This window comes from Lepus europaeus, chromosome 16, assembly GCF_033115175.1.
Source record: "Lepus europaeus isolate LE1 chromosome 16, mLepTim1.pri, whole genome shotgun sequence".
NCBI classification, from domain to species: domain Eukaryota; kingdom Metazoa; phylum Chordata; class Mammalia; order Lagomorpha; family Leporidae; genus Lepus; species Lepus europaeus.
Window position 1 is genome coordinate 62,806,734 of NC_084842.1, and position 25,382 is coordinate 62,832,115.

Genomic DNA, 25,382 nt, shown 5'->3' on the forward strand with positions numbered 1-25,382 from the left:
TCCAGCATTTCTTCAATATCTTCTTATTTACATTCTAATAATGTTGTTGTATTCCTTTGATAGGGGTCATGGTGACTTTCATATTATTATTCTTGAATTTCTGAGTTTGTTTTCAGGCACTTGTGGAGTTCATTTTTTTCTCTCTGATTGCTCTTTTCTTTGAGCTATGCCTCTGTGGCTTAGCAGAATGTCTTCACCATCAGCAAACACCAGGAGGTATATGGTGGGCATGGTCAGGGAGCTCTGGTCAGTGCTCTGGGTTGGCTTGAGTATCCAGGGTAACACCCAAGTTGGGCATATTAGGTCTCAATACCCAGCTACACCTTGCACCATCTCATGTAACCACTGAGTACTCAGGATCTCAGCACACAAGGATCCAGCAGTCATTGTGACCAGAGGTTTCTGTCTACCCTGCCAGCCTGTCCGGTCAACAGAGAAGCAGATGTTCCCCGAGACAGCTCCACCTACACATCTTGACCCTGGTAGGCTGAGGGCATCCCACTGTTCCACGTGGTTGCCCAGCCACCTCCTATCCAGGCTCAAAGTCAGTGAGGGGATTGGGGACCATTCCCTCCACTAGAATCTCTGAATCACACACTCACACACAAAAGCCACCGGCTGAGCATTGCTTCCTGCCCATTACTGCTGCCAGCTCTGTCGACTAGGTGTCCCATTTCAGTCGGCTGCTGTGTGCACACACAAAGGATTCCATTGCTGCCACCTTAAGTCAGAATGACACCCGTCCTCTTTCAGCCAGGCAGTGGGTACTGTTGTGGGGAAGTTGGGACTCTATTTCCACTAGACAACCACCAGCTACCACCGGCCCCCCAGGACTGCAGTCCAGACCACACCAAGCTTTTCCCCAGCTATATCACCATGGGTTGCTGCAGTCTGGTCTCACCTCCATATCCAAACTGCCACCCACTCTGGCTCTCTGCCACCGAAGCTTTACTGGTGCTTGGGCTGTGCGCACACTCTCCACACAAGTACATGGCATTCCTCCTCCTCCCATAATACCTCCAGTGTGGTTTTCTCCTCAGTAAGAGTGCACGTCCCATACTTTTCACGCCACTATTTATCCTTAGCCCAATGCAGCATGTCACTCCCTAATCTGCCATCTTGGAATCTGTATGGTACATAATACTGCAATATACTCTATGCTTAAAATGACATTCAAAACCATGTTCACATTAATCTAATTTGTTTTTGACTAGTTATATTGTCTTCCATGACATCATTGTGAGACTACTAAGTACAGAGTATCACATAAAAGAAGCTAATTAACTGGGTTTGTATTAAAACAATTAAATGACTAATGGAGGAAGAAAGAAATATAAAAATTATGATATAAATTTAGGAATCATAAAATTTTAGAGGTAAAATGTAAATATAAGTTTAATCTATTTTTTGAGATATATTTATTTATTTGAAAAGCAGAGCAACAAAACGAGAAAGGAGAGAGAGAGAGGGATGCTCGGTTCACTTGCAAAATGTTTACAACAATCAGATTCATGCCCAAACAAAGCCAGGAGCCAGGAACTCCATCCTGGCCTCCCAAAAGTGTGGCAAGGGTCTAAGCACTTTAGCCATACCCAAGCCAGATCAGAAGCAGGGACTTAAACCAGTACTATGATAAGCGATGCCAGTTTTCCAATTGGCAGCTTAACCCCCTGTACCATAATGCCAGTACCATGTATTTAATTTTGAAAAGTGCTTATGTCCTAGCTCTGTTGGCTAAAAACACCAAGAAATAATGACTCAATAGGTAACTCCAAACACATCTCTTGAGCACCTTTTTGTCTCTAAAAATATGTTGCTACTGAGAGCAAGAGCTGCTTCATGTGTGAGGCAGCGCAATAACAAAAACTGCTTGGCTTAAATCAAAAGAACTGAAAAGCATACTTGAAAGTCTTCCCTGGAACAAATCATGGATGACTAGAATCCTCTAAATAGTAATTTATATGTGCTGAAACATATAGCAAAACTTTAAATCTATGATTTAAAAGGGTAAATAAAGAAAAAAATATTGGTAATTATCCTGCTTTTAGTATGCAGATTATGGCCACAAATTTAAAAGTAAAATTAATAAAATGAAATTTATAGATAATAAAGGAAAAAACTGAATTGTAATATTTCTATTTTTCTTTTTTTAATTTATTTTTTTATTTATTTTTGACAGGCAAAGTGGATAGTGAGAGAGAGAGAGACAGAGAGAAAGGTCTTCCTTTTTGCCGTTGGTTCACCCTCCAATGGCCGCTGCGGCCGGCGCATCTCGCTGATCCGAAGCCAGGAGCCACGTGCTTCTCCTGGTCTCCCATGGGGTGCAGGGCCCAAGGACTTGGGCCATCCTCCACTGCCTTCCCGGGCCATAGCAGAGAGCTGGCCTGGAAGAGGGGCAACCGGGATAGAATCCGGCGCCCCAACCGGGACTAGAATCTGGTGTGCTGGCGCCGCAAGGCGGAGGATTAGCCTGTTAAGCCACGGCGCCGGCCTATATTTCTATTTTTCTACCTGAATAAAATCTCAGTGGCTTCTATCATTGCCCAACAATAGATAAGTAGACATTAGAAGTCCATGACATGAGTACACAACTCCATTTGTGAAGTTATTTTTATACATATAGATATATTTAATCAAACCTCTAAATCTAATTAATGAGTTTCATGGAATACAATGAAAAGAGACACACACTAATAACACTGTTAGAAAACAGTAAAATTCAGCAAAGATGAAAGTTCATAAGCAACAACAAAAATTTAGGAAAATGAAATGATAGCAGAAGAATCAATAAATTAAAATATATGTAAGAATAAAAATATGTAAGAATCATATATTATAAATGCCAGTTTTTATTCTAATTCAAAGATATATAGGAAAATGAACACATGCTGGATTTTGTAGGCTATGAAACTATTATCAATATTTTTAAGACTGGTAACAGTATTAAGGTTCCTTTTAAGAAAAGAAGTCCTTATATTTTATAGATGCATACTGAAATAACATACTTTATAATATGATGAATCCAGTTTTTCTATAATAATGTAGAAGTGCAGGTAGTGGGAAGACATTGTATTCTAATTTATGTATGTCTTATCTTTTCATTATTAAATTTTTAAAGATTTATTTATTTATTTATTTGGAAGGCAGAGTTACAGAGAAAGAGAGGGAAAGAAAGAGAGAGGCAAAAAGAGAATCTTCAATCCACTGGTTGACTACCAGCAATAGCCAGGTCTGGGCCAGACCCAAGCCAAGGGCCAGAAGATTCACCTGGGTCTACCTTGTGGGTACAGGAGCATTAGTAGGGAGCAGGATACAAAGCAAAGCATCCTGAACTGAAAACAGCACCCGTATTGCAAGCCAGCATCATAGGTGCTGTCCCAACCCAGTGTGCCACAACACTGGCTCCTCACATGAAAATTTTTAAACCTCCTCTAAAAAGCCCAGTTAGAAGCATTGAAGGGCATTTTAATATATCCCTGAGTCAAAAATCCTCACACTTTTATACAAGCAACTTAAGTGAAGAATATTTGTGCTTTTTTAATGAAAAGCTGATATTTCAAAAACATGATTAATAATAAAATTATGTTACTTTGAAAGGGGTTGGCTCACATTTTGTAAAATGGACCACATAGTAAATATTTTAACCCTTGTGGGTCAAATTATATATGTAGTAACTGCTTTACTCTTCTATGACAGTTCAAATAAGTGCACCTGGTTGTCTTCCAAAAAAAGTTATTTATGAAATTCAAGATTGGCCAGATTGAGCTAGTGGCATTACTTTAAAATCTTATGACTTAATATGTCATAAGGACAGCATGGAACCATAGGTTAATGTTACTACTCCCTGCCTGAAAATTGAGAAGTGTATATAACTATATAATATATACACACATGCACACATACGCATTCACTACACATACACAAACATGTATATATATATATATATACATATTATGTATGTGAAATGTAAGTATGCATATATACACATATGTATGTATACATACTTTGGAATATCAATTTTCTGAAAAAAGTATATTTTTATATGTATTTATTCTATATACTTGTGTTTATAAATGAAAATTAACATTTCCTCTTTGATGTTGTTTATCTCCCTGTCATTTCCTCACATTGTTAAGGACTGTTTTTTGTCACACTGCTAATATCCTTTTTCTTTACCTATGTCATGTTGGGGAAAATTGTTACTTTAACAAGCAGCAAGTTTTAAAAATGAAATTTAGCATAGTCCAGTCTATTCTTTTCCATGGACTTCTCTATCTTGTTCACTTATACTGTTAAGTCTTAAAAAAGTGGATACCACACACTTCACAGCTTCACTGTGTGTGAAAAAATCCAGGTATGTCTGTGGGTTCAGTATTGGGAAAAATGCATGCTTCTTTTTCTAACCTGAATATATTAATAATTTGGGCCATTTGTTACCTGTGTTTTATACTTACATTGATTGAGATCTAAGGTGAAAAGAAAAATCCCGTTTCTGGCAACTTGAGAGGTCTCAGTACTCATTACAAAGAGTCAGAGAATTAACAGCAAAGACAAGGAATTTAGATACGTATGGCATCTCCCAAAGAGACTTAGTGGGAAAATGTACTTCAGGAAAGATTTGTCACATTTTATCCTGAAGACATGTATCACACTGCTTATTTTGGCAAAGGCATTTGAGTTCCTCAGAAAGTTAACACCTAAAGATGGAAGTGGGCTGGAAGAAGATAACAACAGAATGGTAAAACTAACTGTAAGAGCAAGAGTAGGAAACTCCTTGTTTGCCTGTAATTCCTGCACCACAGCTTCCTAAAGGACATTTGTCTTCCATAGCTGGATCTTGAAGAACACGTAGGATGTATGTGTCAATGCTGATAGCCTCAGTGACTGCTGGGCAGAGGCTGTGTTCTAGCAGTTCTGTCATTGCTGAGAAATTGCTACTGAGGTATATTAATCAGCTTAGCCTTAAATAATGCCATACACTGAGGATCTTGGAAAACCAGAACTTCATTTTCTCACTATTCTAAAGGCTGGAAATCTGAGTAGAGTGACAGCTCTGATAACATTCCTCATTTTGGCTAGACTACTATTGCCTTCTCACTGTGCCCTCACATGACGGGTAGATAGAAATAAAGATGATAGATGACAGATGATGCAAAGATAAGTGGACAATAATGATAGATAAATCCACTATTGTATCTCTTATTAAGGTGCTGACCCCGTCTTATGAACCCTAACCTCATAACTTTATCTAAACATTTCTGAAATTCTTCATGTACATACTGGAAGTTAGCGTTTCAACATATTAACTTTGGCAGGAAACAATTCAATCCACTGTATGCTACCCTTGGTCCCCTGCCCCAAATGTATGTACTTCTCACATTTAGAGACATTAATTCCAACTCCAGAGCTCCAAAGTCTGAACTCCTTCCAACATCAGCTTTTAAGTTTAAAATCTCAAGACTTGTCTGAACATTATCTAAATCAGAAATGGGTGAGATTCAAGGTCTGATTCACCCCAAGGGATAATTCCTTTCCAATTGTGAATCTGTGAAATCAGACTGTGTTTCCAAGATAAAATGTTGAAACAGGCAAGTCCCACTTCAAAAGGGAAAAATTGGATAAAAAGCAGTGAAAGATCCCAAGCAAGTCTAAGACACAGCAATTCAAATAGAATTAGTCCTTAAAGTTTGAGAATTTGGATTTATATCCCACCTTCCGGGTCAGTTGGTGTGGCGGAATCAACCCCATGCTCAGTGCGATAGCCCCATCCCACAGCAGTCTCTGTGAGGTCCTCATTTGTGTGTCAATGCAGTACACTAACCTAACAGCAGCCTTGAGGTCCTCTGAATGACCTTTGGAGCTTTCTTTTTTCCTGAAAGATGGCACACATTTGCAGCCACATATCTATGTTTTGTCCTGTGGAATCTAATATCTCTGAAAGACTTCGTTCATTCTGTCCTGTTCCATTTAGCTCAAATTGGCAGTGTGTCTGCTCATAAAATCCCATAATCTTTTTGCCCAGTGATAGTCCACCTAGCTTTGTGTTCTCTGCTGAACAATTTCCCTCATTTCTTACCATATGAGACAGGCTGAGAATTTTCTGAATCTCTAAGTTCTGAGTGTGTTTTCTCAACAGTTCCTTCTTAAATTCGGCTATCTCCTTTTGCATTTTATTATTCACAGGCAGGAGAACCAACCCATACCTTCAATATTTTGCTTAGAGATGTCTTTAAGTTATTAATTTTTATCTCTCACAAGTTCTGCCTTCTACAAAATACTAAGGCACAATTCAGCCATTTTGTTTGTTTGTTTGTTTTTTGCCACTTTAAACAAGGCTGAACTTTCTTCCAGTTTCCAATGGTGCATTCTTCATTTCTATCTGAGACCTCACCAGAATGATCTTTAATGTTAATGTATCTACTAATATCCTGTTCATTATTAATTAAGAAGGAAGTTTCATATCTAGTTCTTTTTTGAGCCTTAATAAAAACCACCTTTTACAAATTTAATTTTAATTAATTAATTAATTATTTGAAAGGCAAAGCCACAGATGGAGAGGGTTGTGGGGGGGTGGATAAAGTGAAAGAGAGAAACTGAGAGTGCTTCCATTTGCTGGTTCACTTCCCAAATGGTTGCAATGACTGAGGCTGGGTCAGGCTGAAGCCAGGATCCCAGAACTCCATTGGGACCTCCCATGTGATTGGCAGGGACCCAAGAACTTGGGTCAGCCTCCCTCGAACTTCTAGGTAAATCAACAGACAACTGGATCAGAAGCAGAACAGTTGATACTTGAACTGGCACTCATATGCGATGCTAGAATCACAGCCATCAACTCAACCCGTTGCACTACAATGAGCCCCCAGATTTCTAACATGCACTTCAAAACTCTCCCAGTCTCTTCTCACGACCTAGGTGCCAAAGTGATTGTGCCTGGTAACATACTTTTTATAACAGCGCTTTACTTCTCAGTATCAAAGGTTCTCCAGAGAAACTGAATCGCAATATCAAATATTAAAAATCTCATTATCAAGTATTCTACTTCTCCAGAGAAACAGAACCACTAGTATGACTGTGTGTGTGTATGTGTGTGTGTTGAAATATTTATTTTATTAAGAATTTAGCTCACATGATTAGGGAGGTTGAGAAATATCAAGATCTTTGAGAACCTGTAGACTCAGAGAACAGTAGGGCTGTTGCTGTCCATGTGCAAAGGCTTAAAAACAAAAAGAGAAAATGGTGCAAATTCCAATTTGAAACCGAGTCTTTATATTACTTGTGTGGCTGAGATATGTGTGCGAGTGTGTGCGCTTGTGAATGTGCTTCAAAGTTTACCGTGCTATTTTACACATTAACTTATTTGATTGCCCAAAGTAGACTTATTAGACAAATATCTTAATTGGTTTTTAAATATTTTAAATGGGAAAAATAAACAAAGATCTTAGTCTAGGAGATATGTTCAAAAACATACTCTTCAAAATGGCTAGCAAATGCAAAAAGAACTTCAAGATAATAAAATACTATTTCACATTTATCAAGTAGGCAAACTTTAAAGAGAGAAGAGGTGAACAATGTGTTCTGTATAGCTGATAAAAATACACTAATGTTACAGAGTATTAAAATACATTGTAAAACTTTTGCAAAATGTAGCAATACCATTAAGACAGTTAAATGCATCCATGCTATTCTTAGAAGTGTATTTAGCAGAAGCCAAATATCTGCTTCAAAATTCTATGTTCTTACTGAATGCACAAGGATACTGATTACAGCATTGTCTGTAGTGGTTAAGAAAGAGCAAAAGGGTGGCGCTGTGGCATAGTGGGTAAAACCACTGCCTGCAGTGCTGGCATTGCATATGCGTGCCTGTTTGAGGTCCGCTGCTCCACTTCTGATCCAGCTCTCTGCTATGGCCTGGAAAAGCAGTATAAGATAGCCCTAGTGCTTGGGCTCCTGCACTCACATGAGAGACTGGGAAGAAGCTCCTGGCTTCTGGCTTAGGATTAGCATAGCTCTGTCCATTGCAGCAAGTTGGGGAGTGAACCAGCTAATGGAAGACCTCTCTCTTTCTTTCTCTGCCTCTCCTTTTCTCTCTGTGTAACTCTGACTTTCAAATAAATAAATAAACCTTTTAAAAAAAGAATAAAATATCACATGATGAATGAATATATTATGGCATATCCACATACAGAATCTCATGTATTTTTAGTGGAATAGTGTCATTTATTATAGCGAATTCGGACTATGAAATATTGTGTCCATCTTTTAAAAGAATTGAAATATGACAGTGAACAGTAGGCATTTCCAAAAACATTATGAAATGGAATTGACAAATAATGAGTATAATAGGATTATACTTTCTGTAAAGGGTACACTAATACATCATTCTTCTCAAGGTAAATATGTATATGTACAGGTACATACACATTTGTACAACATTATCTAGATACCAGCAAAAGTTTAAAATAATCCTAAGGTGATGAATGAATAATATTATGGATGGGAGTTGATTGGGATTAATAAAGGATAATACAGAAACAGCAAAGCAAACCTAAATATGAATGGAAATATTAAAAGCAATTAAAGAATGTATGTGATTAGATTATGTGTATGTATACATGTAAGATGAAAATTTTGTTCATTTATTGAATTATAATTGAAATAATTTGATTTAATTTTAAGTAATGTTTTGGTGACATTTTATCTCCTTCCAGAACAGTCAGATGTAATCTACACTAATATAAAATAGCTGAAATAATGCCATTCTGTTAAAATTATGCATTTAAAATGTAATAGCTTCATCAATAACAAAATGAGATTATTCTAGAGAATCTTTTATTTCCTCTAGTTTTAGAATTTCACTAAGTAGTCTTCTACTGTTTGTAAAAAGTGTTTTATATTCATTTAAAATATTATGACTGTTATTAATATTAATAAGCTATGAATTATATAAAACAAACTTGCTTTTTCACAAAGCTACTTCATATCTTTCTATTATTTTAATAGTTTTCAAATAAACTTGAAGAAAGATTAAATAAGGTTATTTTATGTACTACCCAATACTTTTAGTTGCAACATTTATCATGCCGAAGCTTTAGGTGCCAAGAGTGTGTTGGCATTAAGTAATGTGTTGCTTCCCCATAGTGACTTTATTATCCAATATCAAGGAACAGTGGTCATTAACATGGAGAACCTTCCCTTAGTAACAGAATAGCAAATCTGAGAAGGGAATGGAAGTAAATTTAATGTAATGATTTTAAAAATTTAATGGCTTATAAATCATATTTCGGTATGTTATTTGTTTTACACTATCACTTCATAATGAATTGCTATGTAAAGTTCATATGCTGTTACTCATTATCAGAACATATAGCAATATTTAATGCTATCATATTGTTAATACTAAAGTTAATTTTCTAAGAATTCACTCTCCATATTAACTTGAGAAGACATAATTGACATATGCTGCAATTACTCCTATGATTTTCTGACATTATGAACTGATAACCAAAGACACAAACAAATAAGTGGAATTATTATTCCAAAAAATATATAACAAAAGAAAAAATGTTCCATAAAACTTATAATATAGAACAGGACAACTTCTCATGGTTGTGTTACAATAATTGATACAAGATTTGTAAGTGAATATTTCTACCAATAATTCAGTTTGCTTTATTTTTAAACAAGTTCTAGAGCAATGACATGAATTGACTTAGTTAAAAATAAAAAAAAATCAGGTTAAAACATGCACAGTGCCAAAAAACATTCATACTCACTTCAGTATCAATAGACTAACCAGTGTGTGGCATGGTGGTTAAGTCTTCACATGCTACATCTGCATCCCAAACAGGAGTACCAGGTTTGACTCCCAATACTTCCACTTCTTTTTTTTTTAACTTTTATTTAATGAATATAAATTTCCAAAGTACAGCTTATGGATTACAATGGCTTTCCCCTCCCCCATAACTTCCCTCTCACCCACAACCCTCCCTTTTCCCATTCACTCTCCCCTTCCATTCACATCAAGATTCATTTTAAATTCTCTTTATATACAGAAGATCAGTTTAGTATATATTAAGTAAAGATTTCAACAGTTTGCACCCACATAGCAACATAAAGTGAAAAATACTGTTGGAGTACTAGTTATAGCATTAAATCACAATATACAGCACATTAAGGGAAAGATCCTACATGATATTTTTTTAAAAATTGATTTTCTATGTAATTTACAATTTAAAACCAAGTTTTTTTTTCATTTTCAATTATCTTTATATACAGAAGATCTATTCAGTATATACTAAGTAAAGATTTCATTAGTTTGCACCCACAGAAACACAAAGTGTAAAAATACTGTTTCAGTACTAGTTATAGCATTACTTCACATTGGACAACACATTAAGGACAGATCCCACATGAGACGTAAGTACACAGTGACTCCTGTTGCTGACTTAACAATTTGACACTCTTGTTTATGGCATCAGCAATCTCGCTAGGCTCTAGTCATGAGCTGCCAAGGCTATAGAAGCTTTTGGGGTTCGCCGACTTCAAATGCAAACTGGTTAAGCCACTATGGCAGTCAGTCTGGAGATTCCTCAGAAACCTGAATATAACCCTACCATAGAACCCAGCCATCCCACTCCTTGGAATTTACCCAAAGGAAATTAAATTGGCAAACAAAAAAGCCATCTGTACCTTAATGTTTATTGCACCTCAATTCACAATAGCTAAGACCTGGAATCAACCTAAATGCCCATCAACAGTAGACTGGATAAAGAAATTATGGGACATGTACTCTGTAGAATAGTATACATCAGTAAAAAACAATGAAATCCGGTCATTTGCAACAAAATGGAGGAACCTCATGCTAAGTGAAATAAGCCAGTCCCAGAGGGACAAATATCATATATTCCCCCTGACCAGTGACAACTAACTGAGCACCAAAGGGGAAACCTGTTGAAGTGAATTGGACACTATGAGAAACAGTGACTTGATCAGCTCTTGTCCTGACTGTTGATGTATAATGCAATACCTTATCCATTATAGTATTTTTTTGTTCTAGTACTATTGTTTCAACTCTGTAATTAACACACAATTATTCTTAGGTGTTTAAATTTTAACTGAAAAGTGATCGCTGTTAAATATAAGAGTGGGAAAAAGAGAGGGAGGAGTTGTACAATTTGGGACATGCTCAATCGGACTTGCCCCAAATGATGGAGTTAGAAACGTGCCAGGGGATTCCAATACAATCCCATCAAGGTGGCATGTACCAATGCCATCTCACTAGTCCAAGTGATCAACTTCTGTTCACAGTTGATGACTCTGATAGATCTAAGAGTCAAAGGGATCACATAAACAAGACTAGTGTCTGCTAATACTAACTGATAGAATCAAAAAGAGAGAGAACGATCCAACATGGGAAGCGGGATACACAGCAGACTCATAGAATGGCAGATGTCCTAAATAGCACTCTGACCTCAGAATCAGCCCTTAAGGCATTTGGATCTGGCTGAAGGCCCATGAGAGTATTTTAGGCATGGAAAGCCAAGACGCTCTGGAAAAAAATAAAAAAAAAAAAGAAGACCTATATGAAAGATCTCTGCGAGTGAGATCCCAGTGGAAAGAACAGGGCCATCAAAGAAGGAAGTACCTTTCTCTGAAGGGAGGAGAGAACTTCCACTTTGACTATGACCCTGACGGAATAAGATCAAAGTTGGCGAACCAATATTTCCACTTCTAATTCCAGCTTCCTAGTAATATGTATCCTCAGAGGCAAATAGGTAATGATACAAATACTTTGGTCTCTGTCACCCACAGGGGAGACCCAGATATTGTTGCCGTGTTCTGGCATCCGTCTGACTAACTCATGCCTGTTGCATGTATTTGTGGTATAAATCAGCAGAGAGATCTTCTGCCTCTCTGCTTCTCTGTCTCTTTCTGTGTGTGTCTCTGACTTAAAATATAAATAGAAGTTAATTATATGCATATATATATATCAATGAGAAGGAAAAGATGTGCTGATAATTATATCAATTCATTTTGTCTACATTTATTTTTAATCCAGGTAAGCTGGGATGCTGTATATATGTAAACTGAAGATTATCAGCCATTTTAAATCACTATAAGGGAAAAAAAGAAATTATCAACAATCAATTTAAAGTACGAATTAAGTTATAAGATTGAATACTATCTCTAGTTACCTAAATGTCTTTTTCTATAGACAGTGTGAACTTGTATGCATGGTGCATGTGTGTGTGTGTTTGTGTGTGTGTGTGTGTGTAAGAGCAGAGGAGCTGACAGGGGAAGAGAAACAGGAATATCAGGATAGATGCTATGAAAATGTGTTCCTGGTTTGTGGCATAGGCAGAATATGTGCTAGTAGACCAAAAGTAATGCATTTTCATGTGTGATGTGCTCAATTTCATACTGGAATATGACTCAGAGATACGCCAGGGGATCCAAGATGACACAAAAGAAACTGTACGTCATTAAGGAAAATCAGTTTTTCCTGACATTGTTGGTGACTAAGGAGCAAAACACCTAATCCCATTCCCGTTTGCAGACACATATTAGAGAGCATGGGTGGGCAGCTCTGTGAAATACCTCAGATCAAGAAAATGCAAAATGACGTCTTAAGGGACTTCTTGGGGACAAACTGTGGTCAGTGTCAACATTTTACCTTTTTCTTGCCATGGGCACACATAGAACTTTAATAAGCTGCTTTGCAAGTATATGATATGAAACCTACAAAATAAGGATAATCTTTTTCTTTATGAAATCATTGAGACTCTACCCTATTCATGGATCACTTTTCTTTGAGTTTCCTTTTGTAAGAGGAAAACATGTTTGTACACTTATTCAGTTATATCATTATTAACATCAGTTATCTGTAATTGAAATACTCCTGATTGGTACCCTAGGAAAGTTGATTTAACCTGTAATTTAAACCATTTTATATTATCTTAAATGTTGTAGATTAGAGAGAAACATTGATTTTTTTAATTAAATTAAGGAATTTCAAAAAAATTCCACATGTATGATGACAGCTTCATAATACATTCCAGATTGATGGATAAATTTTCCACTTTCCTTGCTTCTTGGCCTTTTGGCTAAGATCAAGTGTAATTTTCCACTCTCCATACAGATTTAAGATTTAGAGGTAACTCTTGTTGTTTTACAAATGTAGCCATTATCTTTTGTTAACAAAGATATGTTTCCTACAGTCAGAGATGTTATCTTGTATCAGTAAGGTTGTTATCTTCATCATCCTTTTATTACATTAATGTTAGCATTATTTAATATTGACCCAGATTTAAAAATTAATTATGTTAGTCATCTACTTTGGATAAGGCCAAAGTAAAGTAGAAGTCAGAGAAAGATAGAGAAGACTTTAATAAAATGCAAAAGGCATCAGAGAGAAACTGAAGTCAGTAGCTAATCTGCATAGCCAGAAGTCAGGGAGTAGGAGTCTGAGCTGGTTAGCCCATACACTATGGGGCAAGAAACATCAAGGAAATATCAAAGGTTTTCTTCCTTTTGAACCTGTGTCTTAGGGCAGTCGTGCAGCCTTATCTGAGGTTCAGAGTTGTATTCCTGTAAGATTATGAGTAGCACATGATCTGGTATATAGGTTTGACAACAGATTCTGCAGAATTAAGAGAGTACGTGAGTTAATGATTATAAAATTTCCTAAGCTTTCATTTTTGCAAAAGCCTGGAATTGTATCATTGCCGGTCACCGCAATTAAATTTAGGCAGAAATTTTTGTTGTCTAAATTCTTCCATTCCAGTCATGACAGAGATGCTGATACTAGATGAATTCCTATGTCTACATAACTATGACCCCGGGCTCAGTGTGTGAAAAAAGGACCTCAGACCACAAGAACAGTGATCATTCAAAGGAGGAAACACACATGTCTACTGTTGCAACAGCTTCCTTTTGTGGTCATTTTTTTGGTTACGGTAAAGGAAGTTGGAAACTAATCATGGTGCAGTGAGTTTTGGTGGGCCACGATGGCACATATCAAATTTTAGGCTCCTACAGTGGCTGGAATTTGTGGGCAGGGGTTTAAAAGAAAATGACCACACAGAGGGCAGCCCCCTGCATGGGAGCTTGATTGAGGATGGGACTCATCCAAGTAGGCAAGTTTCCAGTAGGTAATGTATTTTCAGAAAGATGATTCTGTGACAGCCTGCTTAGGATAAAGAAATATCATTGTGTATTTCCAAATATTCAGTCAACACTCAATTAAAGCTACTTAGGAGGTAAGAACAATATCTCAAGGCCAAGGATCTGAGGCTAAGCATAAAACTGAAATATAACAAATATAAAAATTACCTTCATAGGATGATAATTTAATAACATTCCAGGACAATTCATGAAAGCAGAGATTGACAAACTTCTGTAAACAGCCAAAGAATAAATAGCTTGAGGCTGGCACTGTGGTGTAGCAGGTAAGGCCACTGCCTGCAGTGCTGGCATCCCATATGGACCCTGGTTCAAGACTAGGCTGCTCCACTTCCAATCAAGCTCTGTGCCGTGACCTGAGAAAGCAGTAGAAGATGACCCAAGTTCCATATGGGAGACCCAGAAGAAGCTCCTGGCTCCTGGCTTCAGACTGGCTCATCTCTGGCCATTGTAGCCTTTTGGGGAGTGAACCAGCAGATGGAAGACCTCTCTCTCTTTCTCTCTCTTTCTTTCTCACTGGCTCTGCCTCTTTAGCTCTGCCTTTCAAATAAATAAATAAATATTTTTTAAAAAAATAAAAGGATAAATATTTTACACTTGGGAGCCACAAAATTATATCACAGTCAGTTAACTCTTCCATTACAGTACTCAATAAATAACTGAAGGTGGATCTTTTCTCAAATAAAAATATTATTTCCAAAAAATATACATAATGTCAGACTTGATCTGCAACCATAATTTGCTGACTTCTCCTTTAAAAGAAGAAAACACAACCCAGAATCCTAAAATAATCTCGACAATATCTGGTATAAACAAGTAGTTTTCTTTAATACATGGACTTTTGCTTTTCACCTTTGGTGTGGGCAGGCTCAATAAACAGGATTGGATCCCTTACTACACAGTGGAGTATCAGACACTTGACAAGTATCACTACATCATTAATATCCTTATACAAATATAGAGATGTGGTGTTTGAATACTGGTTAAGTGATCCATGTTTAGAGTTGAAGTATCTAGGGCTAATGATGGATTTAAAATGAAGATTGGGTTTCTCAACTACTCCTTCTCATTCTAGAATTATTTCCAAGGGATAATCATTTTAATTTTTTCAATATTTTCTCTTGAAATTTATCTTTATGTATATACATTACCTGTCTTTATATTATTGTTCCATTTATCAGATTTACTCATTATTTATTTGCATTTTCTTTTTATGTGAAAGTTGAGATCTTTACATATCACATCTATTCATCTTTAATCTTTCATGATTCTACCACTATTTTCATTTTTTCAATCAGTAAATGTCATTATTTCTATAATTAAACAAACAATAAATTCAGAGCCACGGTGTATTCTTTAGTCATATTTTTCATTTAGTTGAATTTTTGTTACTATTAGTTATTTTTTCCTTTCTTCTTAAATAACTCTTATGATTTTCATATTTTATCAAAATAATTAAATCACATATTTTGTGTATGTGCATCCCTGCTTGTGTATAAGACTTATTAATTTATTTAATCTATTTATTTATTATTTTACAAGTCTACCTATGAAGGCATCATTTCTTTAAACCTACTCTACATAAAATTCTAAATTTGTTTATCACTGGCTAGACAATTAATTGAGTCTTCTTTTCTTTTTACTTTTAATTTCCTAATTTATTTAAGAGATCTGTACTCATTAGTTTCTTAAGATATTATCAATTGACAAGCAAATTTTGGGCGGTATGTTATATTCATTACTTTAGAGGTAAATTATTTTTAACATTTCTAAAATAAGAGGTATTTTACAATTGACGGTGCTTTTTTCAGCTAAGAGGCAGATTTGATAGTGCACACATTGAATATACTCTGAAAGTCATATGTCAAATACTTCTTGGAATTTATCAAGATAAAAGCATAACAAATAACATAATGGTAAAGCCGTTATCATGATGATTCAGAGATCAATAAACAGAAAATTAAAGACATTGATTATTCTGGGACAAAAATAATCCAGAACAATCACACTCTAAAGCAAGCTACTTTTGGGAAATATATAATCTTTTAAAAGGAAACAGGTTACTCTAGAACAACAAATTTTTATGGATTATTTCAATAAATGTGTGTTCATCAAAAAAAACTTGTGAAAAACTTCTGGAATTCAGAAATTCAAGGGTTCTAGTCCGTGATTTCATCTTATCTGAGAATATCTCCACAGTCTCTGGGGAAGTGGGTAAATCAGCATGGTGTGGGAGACTTCACAGTAATGATTTTTCAGTGTGATAGTGTTGGCTAGAGTCAATCAAATGAGCCCACCCAAGTGCAGACAGTCTATGTTTGCAGCATGCCTTTACTGTGAACAGAATGTAATGAATTCATCATTTCTGAACATAATAATGTCTATCATAGCCAAAAATGAAAGAACTCTCTCTTAAGTAGATAAACCTCAAACCCTATTCAATCTGAAGGTTGAGCTAAATGATCAAGAATCAAAATACATGGTGAATTTTATACAATTTTCAGACAAAAATCATTCTCAATTTGAGGATTTAGTAAATAAGACCTTATTTAAAAGGAATATGATGCATCTCTCATACTTTACATTTGAAAATTCAGTTACCCCTAAGAAGTTTTTATGTAAGTCAAAATTCATGTAATCTAAACCAGAGAAATAAAATTGGAATCTCTGGAGTTGGCTCATTGCCATGTGTATAATATAAAAGCTTCATGTCATCCTAATACAAAACAAACTTTCATTACTGATGATACAGAAGCAAAATAAATCAACCACCAGTACCAACAAAATAGCACCATCCTTTTGGTAAAACCACCCTGAATTTGAATATTTTCTCTTGCATTGTTACCCTGCATTTCTGGACAAGTCATCTAAACTCCATTAACTTTAATTTCCTCCTCTATTAAATACATAATGGCAATTTCTACCCTTCAGAAGTTGTTCTAGATTTTGGTCAAATTTACATTGCTCTCAAAGCTGCTCTTGACAATGCAAAGAATAAATCTAGAACCATGTTTATCAGAATCCACTTCCCTGTATAATACCTAATTAGAATACCAGTGAGATGAAGTCAGGTTAAAATTCAGTAAGAGGAATATGAATAAATTATATGATTACTAAGAGGCAGTGGTAGTCAGAATTATAGACAAATGTGATCCACAATGACCAGTTGGTCAACCACTGCCACCTGCCTTGATGCTGGTAACAGAGACAAGCGGGAGATGCATGGAGATGACAGCAGGTTCCTTCAGAGTTACTGGCACCAGTAGTTCACACTAAGGTACTTAGTCTCAACTTCCTTGACTTCTGCCTGAAGCTATCTTGGCCTTTGTTGGAGACAGCTGATCTTTGTTTTCTCTCTGTTTCATTTCCATCATGAAAGTCTTCATTGCTATGTTATAGCCTTTTATTCCTCTTTCCTGACTAAACCTGTTCTAATATAGTTTTATAGGGGAGTTTAAAAAGATGGTATATGTAAGGTAGATCACTGGCATTTGAATTTAAATCATCTGTGATATGCTCAAGTAGCCATCATCATGTCTTGATATGATACATTATCAGTCTAAGAGTGAACTGGATAATTTCTTCAACATTCACCTGTACACAGATCTTCTCAATATCACCTCAGCTCCCTAGGAAATTACACAAGATAGCTTGGCTTTCTGACTAATTGTAATATTAAAAAGAAAATTAATCTAAAATCAAACTAAGCACATACCCCAAGGCTGGGGAGAAACATAGCTATAATCTCAACAAGAGCTAATAAATTCATTGTTGTGCTGATTATTGAAGCCAATGGCATTCACATTAGTTCAAAAATGCATCTAGCTTTATTTGTGGATCAGCCCCTGTGGCCAGTGCTAAAGCTTCACAAACACTACAGAAAAAGATAAAAAATAAATTATTCCCTCTATACTCAGAAGCAGAGATATTAGCATACAGATAATTCTCAAATAGCCACATTTTTTGTTTCTACATAGTGCTCTCTGACATTCACCTTATGCTTTTAATATCTTTAAATAATAACTTATCAATAAAATACAGAGCATTGTGCTATTATATGATTAACTAAAATAAATGTATCAATTTAATTATTGGAACAATTTACAACTCAGTTTCAACTCATACATCAAGAAAACAGAATATCGGTCTCAAATTTGAGCTTGCAGGCCTTCTAAAAGGAGGTAGCAACAGTGGGTTGTGACGACTCATTTTTCTTTGAGGACTCCCTCTTTCATATTTCAGAATATAAACTGTCAGGAGCTTGAATTTGAGAAAAGTCTTTCTCTGTAAATAAAAAACAGAAATTGTTGTGTACTCTTCATTGTCTTCTCCAATGTAAGAGACTATGGAAGATTATTCTATGAATTTAATGACAGGAGTTCAATTTTATCAGCCTAATAAAGATGTATTATATTAACGATATAAGTCAGGTGATGATTATTCAAAATCATGGAAGAGACTTTTGCGAATCATGTAACCGACAATTATCTAGTATATGGAGTATGTAAAGGACTCTTAAAAATAAATAAATAAATGAATAGATAAGCAGGCAAAGTGATCTCAAAATGTGCAAATGATTTAAATCATTTCTTCATGGGGCCAGCGCTGTGGCTCACTTGGTTAATCCTCCGCCTGCGGCACCAGCATCCCATTTGGGTGGCGATTCTAGTCCTGGCTGCTCCTCTTCCAGTCCAGCTCTCTTCTGTGGCCCGGTTGTGCAGTGGAGGATGGCCCAAGTGCTTGGGCTCCTGCACCTGCATGGGAGACCAGGAGGAGGCACCTGGCTCCGGGCTTTGGTTCGATGTAGTTCTGGCCGTAGCAGCCACTTGGGGGGGAAACCAATGGAAGGAAGATCTTTCTCTCTGTCTCTCTCTCTCACCGTCTGTCAAATTAAAAAAAAAAAAAAATCATTTCTCGAAAGAAACTATGCAAGTTGCCCTAAACAGCAGTCTGGCCTCAGAGTCAGTCCTTAAGGCAGTCGGATCTGGCTAAAAAGCCCATGAGAGTTTCTCAGGCATGAAAAGCCAAGGCACTGTGGCAAGAAAAAATTGACCTAAATGGAAGATCTCTGTGAGTGAGATCCCAGTGGAAAAAATGGACCATCAAAGAAGGAGGTACCTTTCTCTGAAGAGAGGAGAGAACTTCCACTTTGATTATGGCCTTGTCTAAATAAAATTGGAGTTTGTGAACTCAAGAGACTTCCATAGCCTTGGTGGCTCATGACAAGAGCCTCGGGTAATTACTGACATAATGAATAAGAGTGTCAATTGTTAAATCAACAACAGGAGTCACTGTGCACTTACTCTTCATCTAGGATCTCTGTCCTTAATGTGTTGTACTATTAACAGTAAAACCAGTATTCAAATAGTACTTTATACTTTGTGTGTCTGCGTGGGTACAAACTCTTGAAATATTTGCTTAGTATATACTAAGTTGATCTTCTGTATATAAAGAAAATTAAAATGAATATTGATGAAGAATGGGATGGGAGAGGTAATAGGAGATGGGGTGGTTTATGTGTGGGAGGTTTGTTATGGGGGGAAAAACTGCTAGAATCCAAAAGTTGTACTTTCAAAATTTATATTTATTAAATAAAAGTTTTTTTTTTGAGAAAAAAAAAAAGAAACTATGCAGTTTAGGACATCTACCATTCTATGAGTCTGTTGTGTATACCATTTCCCATGTTGGATCATTATCTCCTTTTTAATTCTATCAGTTAGTATTAGCAGACACTAGTCTTGTTTATGTGATCCCTTTGACTCTTAATCCTATCATTATGACCAGTTGTGAACTGAAATTGATCATTTGACTACTAAGATGACATTGGTACATACCACCTTGATGGGACTGAATTGGAATCACCTGACACGTTTCTAACTCTGGCATTTGGGGCAAGTCTGATTGAGTATATCCCAATTGTACATCTCCTCCCTCTCTTATTCCCACTCATATTACACAGGGATCACTTTTCCTCAGAATCAGCCCTTAAGGCATTTGGATCTGGCTGAAGAGCCCATGAGAGTATTTTAGGCATGCAAAGCCAAGACAATCTGGGAAAAAAAAAAAAAAAAAAAAAAAAAAAAAAAAAAAAAAAAAAAAAAAACACCAAAACAAAAAAAAAAAACACCTAAATGAAAGATCTCTGAGAGTCAGATTCCAGTGGAAAGAACAGGCCATCAGAGAAGGAAGTATCTTTCTCTGAAGGGAAGAGAGAACTTCCATTCTGACTATGACCTTATCTAAATAAGATCAGAGTTGGTGAACTCAAAAGGCATCCATAGCCTTGGCAACTCATGACAAGAGCCTAGGGTGATTACTGACACCATAAACAAGAGTGTCAATTGTTAAGTCAACAACAGGAGTCACTGTATACTTACTTCCCATGTAGGATCTCTGTCCTTAATGTGTTGTCCAATGTGAATTAATGCTATAACTAGTACTCAAACAGTACTTTACACTTTGTGTTTCTGTGTGGGTGGAAACTGTTGAAATCTTTCCTTAATATATACTAAATTGATCTGTATATAAAGATAATTGAAAATAAATCTTGATGTGAATGGAATGTTAGTGGGAGAGGGAGATGGGAGGTTTGCTGGTGAGAGGGAAGTTATGGGGGGAAAAAGCCACTGTAATCCAAAAGTTGTACTTTGGAAATTTATATTTATTAAATAAAAGTTAAAAAAAGAAACTATGCAAATACATGTGAATGAACAGATGCTCAACATTATTATAATCAATTGTATATGATTATTGAAGCCACTGTGAAATATGATTTCAGATCTATTAGAGTGGCTATAAATAAAAGAAAAATAATTATTGGCAAACATTTGGGGAAACTGAAATCTATGTTCCTTGCTGATTGGTAAGTAAAATATGAGTCTCTGTTGAAATAGTTTGAAAATTCTTCCAGAAGTTAAACATAGAATTCTCATGTAAGGCAGAATTCCTAGTACTATGTACTAAGTAAGTATCTACTACCCCCAGCCTGAATATATGATCCGTGACTGTTTGTAAGTTTACTATCTATGAAAGAAATTGACATCTTTTCTTTTCATTGTTGTTTATAGCCCCTGCTATATGCCTTCTAACCTAAGTCTTCTTACTTTTTATTTGTGTACTCTTTATTTAATAGAGCATTAAGCCTTTGACTATAATATAAATTTAAAAATCTATTATCTCCACACCAAAAAAGTCAAAAGTAAAAAAAAAAAGTGAGAGGAAACAAAATACAAAACATAATAAAAATTTGCATGATAATGTATATTGCAATATATATTCATTAATCAACAAATATAAGCAACTCCAATGTCTACCAATTGATTTCAGAAACAAAATGCAGTATATCTTTACAAATGAATTTTAGCCATAAGAAAAGAATGACATACTGATACATACTGCAATGTGGATTTATCTACGTCAGCTATGGAAGATGCCACAAATCATATGATTGCATGTGTATGGAATATCCAGAACAAGCAATCCATAGAGATAGAAAACAGACTATAGATTACCAAGAGGTGGGAAATAGCTGATTAGTGGATTTAAGGTTTCATTTCTGGTGATAAAAATGACTAAGAACTACCTAGAGATGATTACATATGATTCTGAATGCACTGAATTGTACTGAAAAGTATACTATAATGCCAATTTTTTTGTCCTATGAGTTTTACTGCAGTTAAAAAGTAACAACTATAAATAAGAATAACATTAGTGTCTTAAGAAAAAGTGATTAACTCCTTACAGAAATCCATATGCAATGCCAGGAGATGAAATAGTTATTTGAGACAAAAGCAAACACCACCGAAGAAATGAGGGCAGAGAGAATCTCTTTGCTTTATTGTGCTTATGTGAAATACATATACATACATATGTATATATTCTAAGATATATATATATATATAATACATATAAACTACATAAAGAAATAGAGAATGAGAGACAGAACAAGAAACCAAATTTAGTATGTCAGACACTTAAGAATTATTCTGTTACTGACAACCAAATGCAATAATGTAATATATTAATAAAGGCATCGTAAATTTATGTAATAAGTATCATGAAAGCATTTTTAGCTACCTAGAAAATGTATCAGCTTACCAACACAAATTTGAATCATTATTCATATTAATATAGACATATACATGCAGAATATTGAATGTAGATGTCAAGGGAGACAGTTAAGATATTCATCATTAAAATGCTTCTCATAGTAAATACCAAAATGTTCATTAAAGAACTATTTTTGTAGATTTGCTGAATGGATTTATCTGAGACAGACAGCCTCTTCTAGGTGACAAAAGGGGACTGTGATTGCAAAAATGAGAAATAAGTTTTTTGAAAGGCTTAAATAAAATTTGGAGTAATGAGTTAATCCACTTAGTTATCTAAAATATTCATGCATTATTCTGTTAAAATTTTATTTGTACACTCTTTGGCATTTAATACATTGTTTTCTTACATCTCTATTATTCTAACTTCTGGGACATCAAATATTGTATTTTATCACTCTTTCTCCACATATAGTTAGTGTTACCAGATTTAGAAAATATAAAATACAGAACATCTGTTTAAATTTGATTTTCCATTAAACAAAATGTAAGGTCTTACATAAGCACATATCAAATATTGCAAGGGCTGTACATAATCTAAAAATCATGTTTGTGATTTATTTCAAGCTTAGCTGGGAATTATATTTCTTATCTGACAATCTATTAAAGTGTCTAAAGTATAATAGGCACTTTGTATTTTCTATTTTATAAATGAACCTAGGTGTCTTCACCCCAATCAAACCCAGGGCTTTCACTATCACTGATACTGAAATGGTTAATTTTCATCTCTGTGTCTTCGTGCCCTCTGTTCCCTCCTATGTGACCTGAAATGTCCCTTGGATGTCAATTATTGTGTTTGCCATTATGAGTTTATCATTGTCACTCAAAATTGTTCAAATAAATTGTACCCAAATATTATAATTTGCTATTTATGGAATCCCAGATAATGATTGTACTCTGTGGTCCTGCTATTATGGTTTGATGTGGTTTGTAACCTATCACACTTCCACTGAAATTTGAATATCATCCTGACAACTTTGTCAGAAGGGCTTTAAAGAGGTGATTGGGTCTGAAAAGGGATTAAAGCTTTCTCAAGGGAGTGGACTTCTCAGCAGAGTAGTTGGTAAAGCTGCCTCTTGCATGTTCTCTACTTTAGGTTTGCTCACTCTTCTGCTTCTGCCAAGAAGTAGAATAAGCCCTTACTGGCACCAGGCATTTGAACTTTCAGGTGCCAGAACTGTAGGTCAAATAAACCTTTTTCCTTTATAAATTATCTAGTCTTTGGTTATTCTTTTTTCTGTGACTCAAAACAGAATAATGCCACTCTCTAATAATAATATTTTTCATTTTCATGTTTTAGAAATATACTTCAAGCCAGTGCTGCCGTAGCTCAATAGGCTAATCCTCCGCCTGCAGGGCCGGCACACTGAGTTCTAGTTCAGGTCGGGGCGCCAGATTCTGTCCTGGTTGCTTCTCTTCCAGGCCAGCTCTCTGCTGTGGCCCGGGAGTGCAGTGTAGGATGGCCCAAGTGCTTGGGCCCTGCATCCGCATGGGAGACCAGGAGAAGCACCTGGCTCCTGGCTTCGGATCAGCGTGGTGCGCCAGCTGTAGCACGTGGGCCATAGTGGCCATTGGGGAGTGAACCAACGGAAAAGGAAGACCTTTCTCTCTGTCTCTCTCTCTCTCTCACTGTCCACTCTGCCTGTCCAAAAAAAAAAAAAAAAAAAAAAAAGAAAGAAAAAAAGAAATATACTTCAAGTTATATAAGCAACAGAAGCACTATGTGTGGAACTTTTTTCAAAACAATTGAAAGAAATTGAGGAAAAAGATTGGATTTAATCAATATAATGAAATGTACACCATAAGTTCATATTGATATAAATAAGTAATCAAGTGTATAAATAAATGGGATAGCAGCAATATTTATTTCTCTGTTTTCTTGATTTTTTTAAAGACCTATTTATTTAATCTGAAGGTCAGAGTCACAGATAGGGAGAGAAAGAGTTCTTCTATTTTCTGGTTCACTCTCCAAAGGCTGCAACAGTCAGCCTGGGCCAGCCTGAGGCTAAGAGTCTGGAGTTGCTTCTGAGTCTCCAATGTGGGTGGAGGGGCCCAAGCACTTGGGCCACCTTCTCCAACTCTTCCCATTATTAGAGAACTGAACCAGATGAGGAGCAACCAGGACACCAACTGGAACCCATAGGGGATGCGGGCAGCAGTTTAACCCACCAGGCCTCAGTGCCAACCCTAAGAAACAGATTTTGCAATGGACTAGATAAAATGAGAGGAATGTGTATGTTAGATTGTCCTGGAACATTTCAGTGTTTAGACTTGCTTCAGACAATATAATATGAGGAGGACAAGGGTAGAATTCCAGTACATTTTATGATTCCATTTACAAGCCAATAAAATGCTGTCTCCACATACTGCCCCCAGCCCATGTCACACAATCCAATTCACTTACAGTAGTAGAACAAAGGGAAGTAAGAACCTAGCCAACCATCAAACCCTGTTAGGGAAAAAACAAGCATGTTAAAGTTGAACAGGCAAGGAGTCCTAAAAATTCACGGACAATGCATATTATGAACAAGCAATAAATGGATTTAGATTTGTATACCAAACATATACATCTTCACGTTTGAATTCCATTTTCCATGAAATTTTGAATTAATCTCACATTATTCATGACAATTAATCTAGTATTCCATTAACTAGCTACTCATATGGATTCAATTGCATCATGAGTAGCAATACAAAATTATTCCAACCAAAACTATGCTTATAAGAGATTATTTGAAGTAGAATTTTCACTTCCTTGGAGGATGCTTCCTTTTTAAATTTCACTATGAATACATGCACAAAACGGTGCAGATTGTTTGTAAAAATTCTCAGAGCCAGTTTTTTTTTATCATATTCTATACAAAAATTGTCAGAGGAGTAATTTATAATAGTTACTTTTGTAGGAAAGTTCATAGAAGCTGTGGATGAAAATGGGCTGTTTGTGTTAACATTTATCAAAAGAAAAACACAAGGCAAAAGTTTGCTATTGTTTAAGAACTTAACTTTTAGCAACCTTGGCAAAATATACACAAAGTAAACTACAGAATTCTGCATCGATATTTCATCCTGTCATACGCAGCTTCAAGTTGTTTT

At 35.8% G+C, this 25,382-nt stretch overlaps 1 protein-coding gene and 1 pseudogene across 1 annotated transcript in view; one reads left to right on the forward strand and one right to left on the reverse strand.

Annotated features, from left to right (window-relative positions):
• Positions 1 to 25,382, reverse strand: part of LOC133775093 (large ribosomal subunit protein uL4-like) — a 64,055-nt gene that overhangs the window by 22,729 nt on the left and 15,944 nt on the right. The window lies entirely within an intron of this gene.
• On the forward strand, positions 13,084 to 13,256 carry LOC133775531 (U2 spliceosomal RNA; annotated as a pseudogene).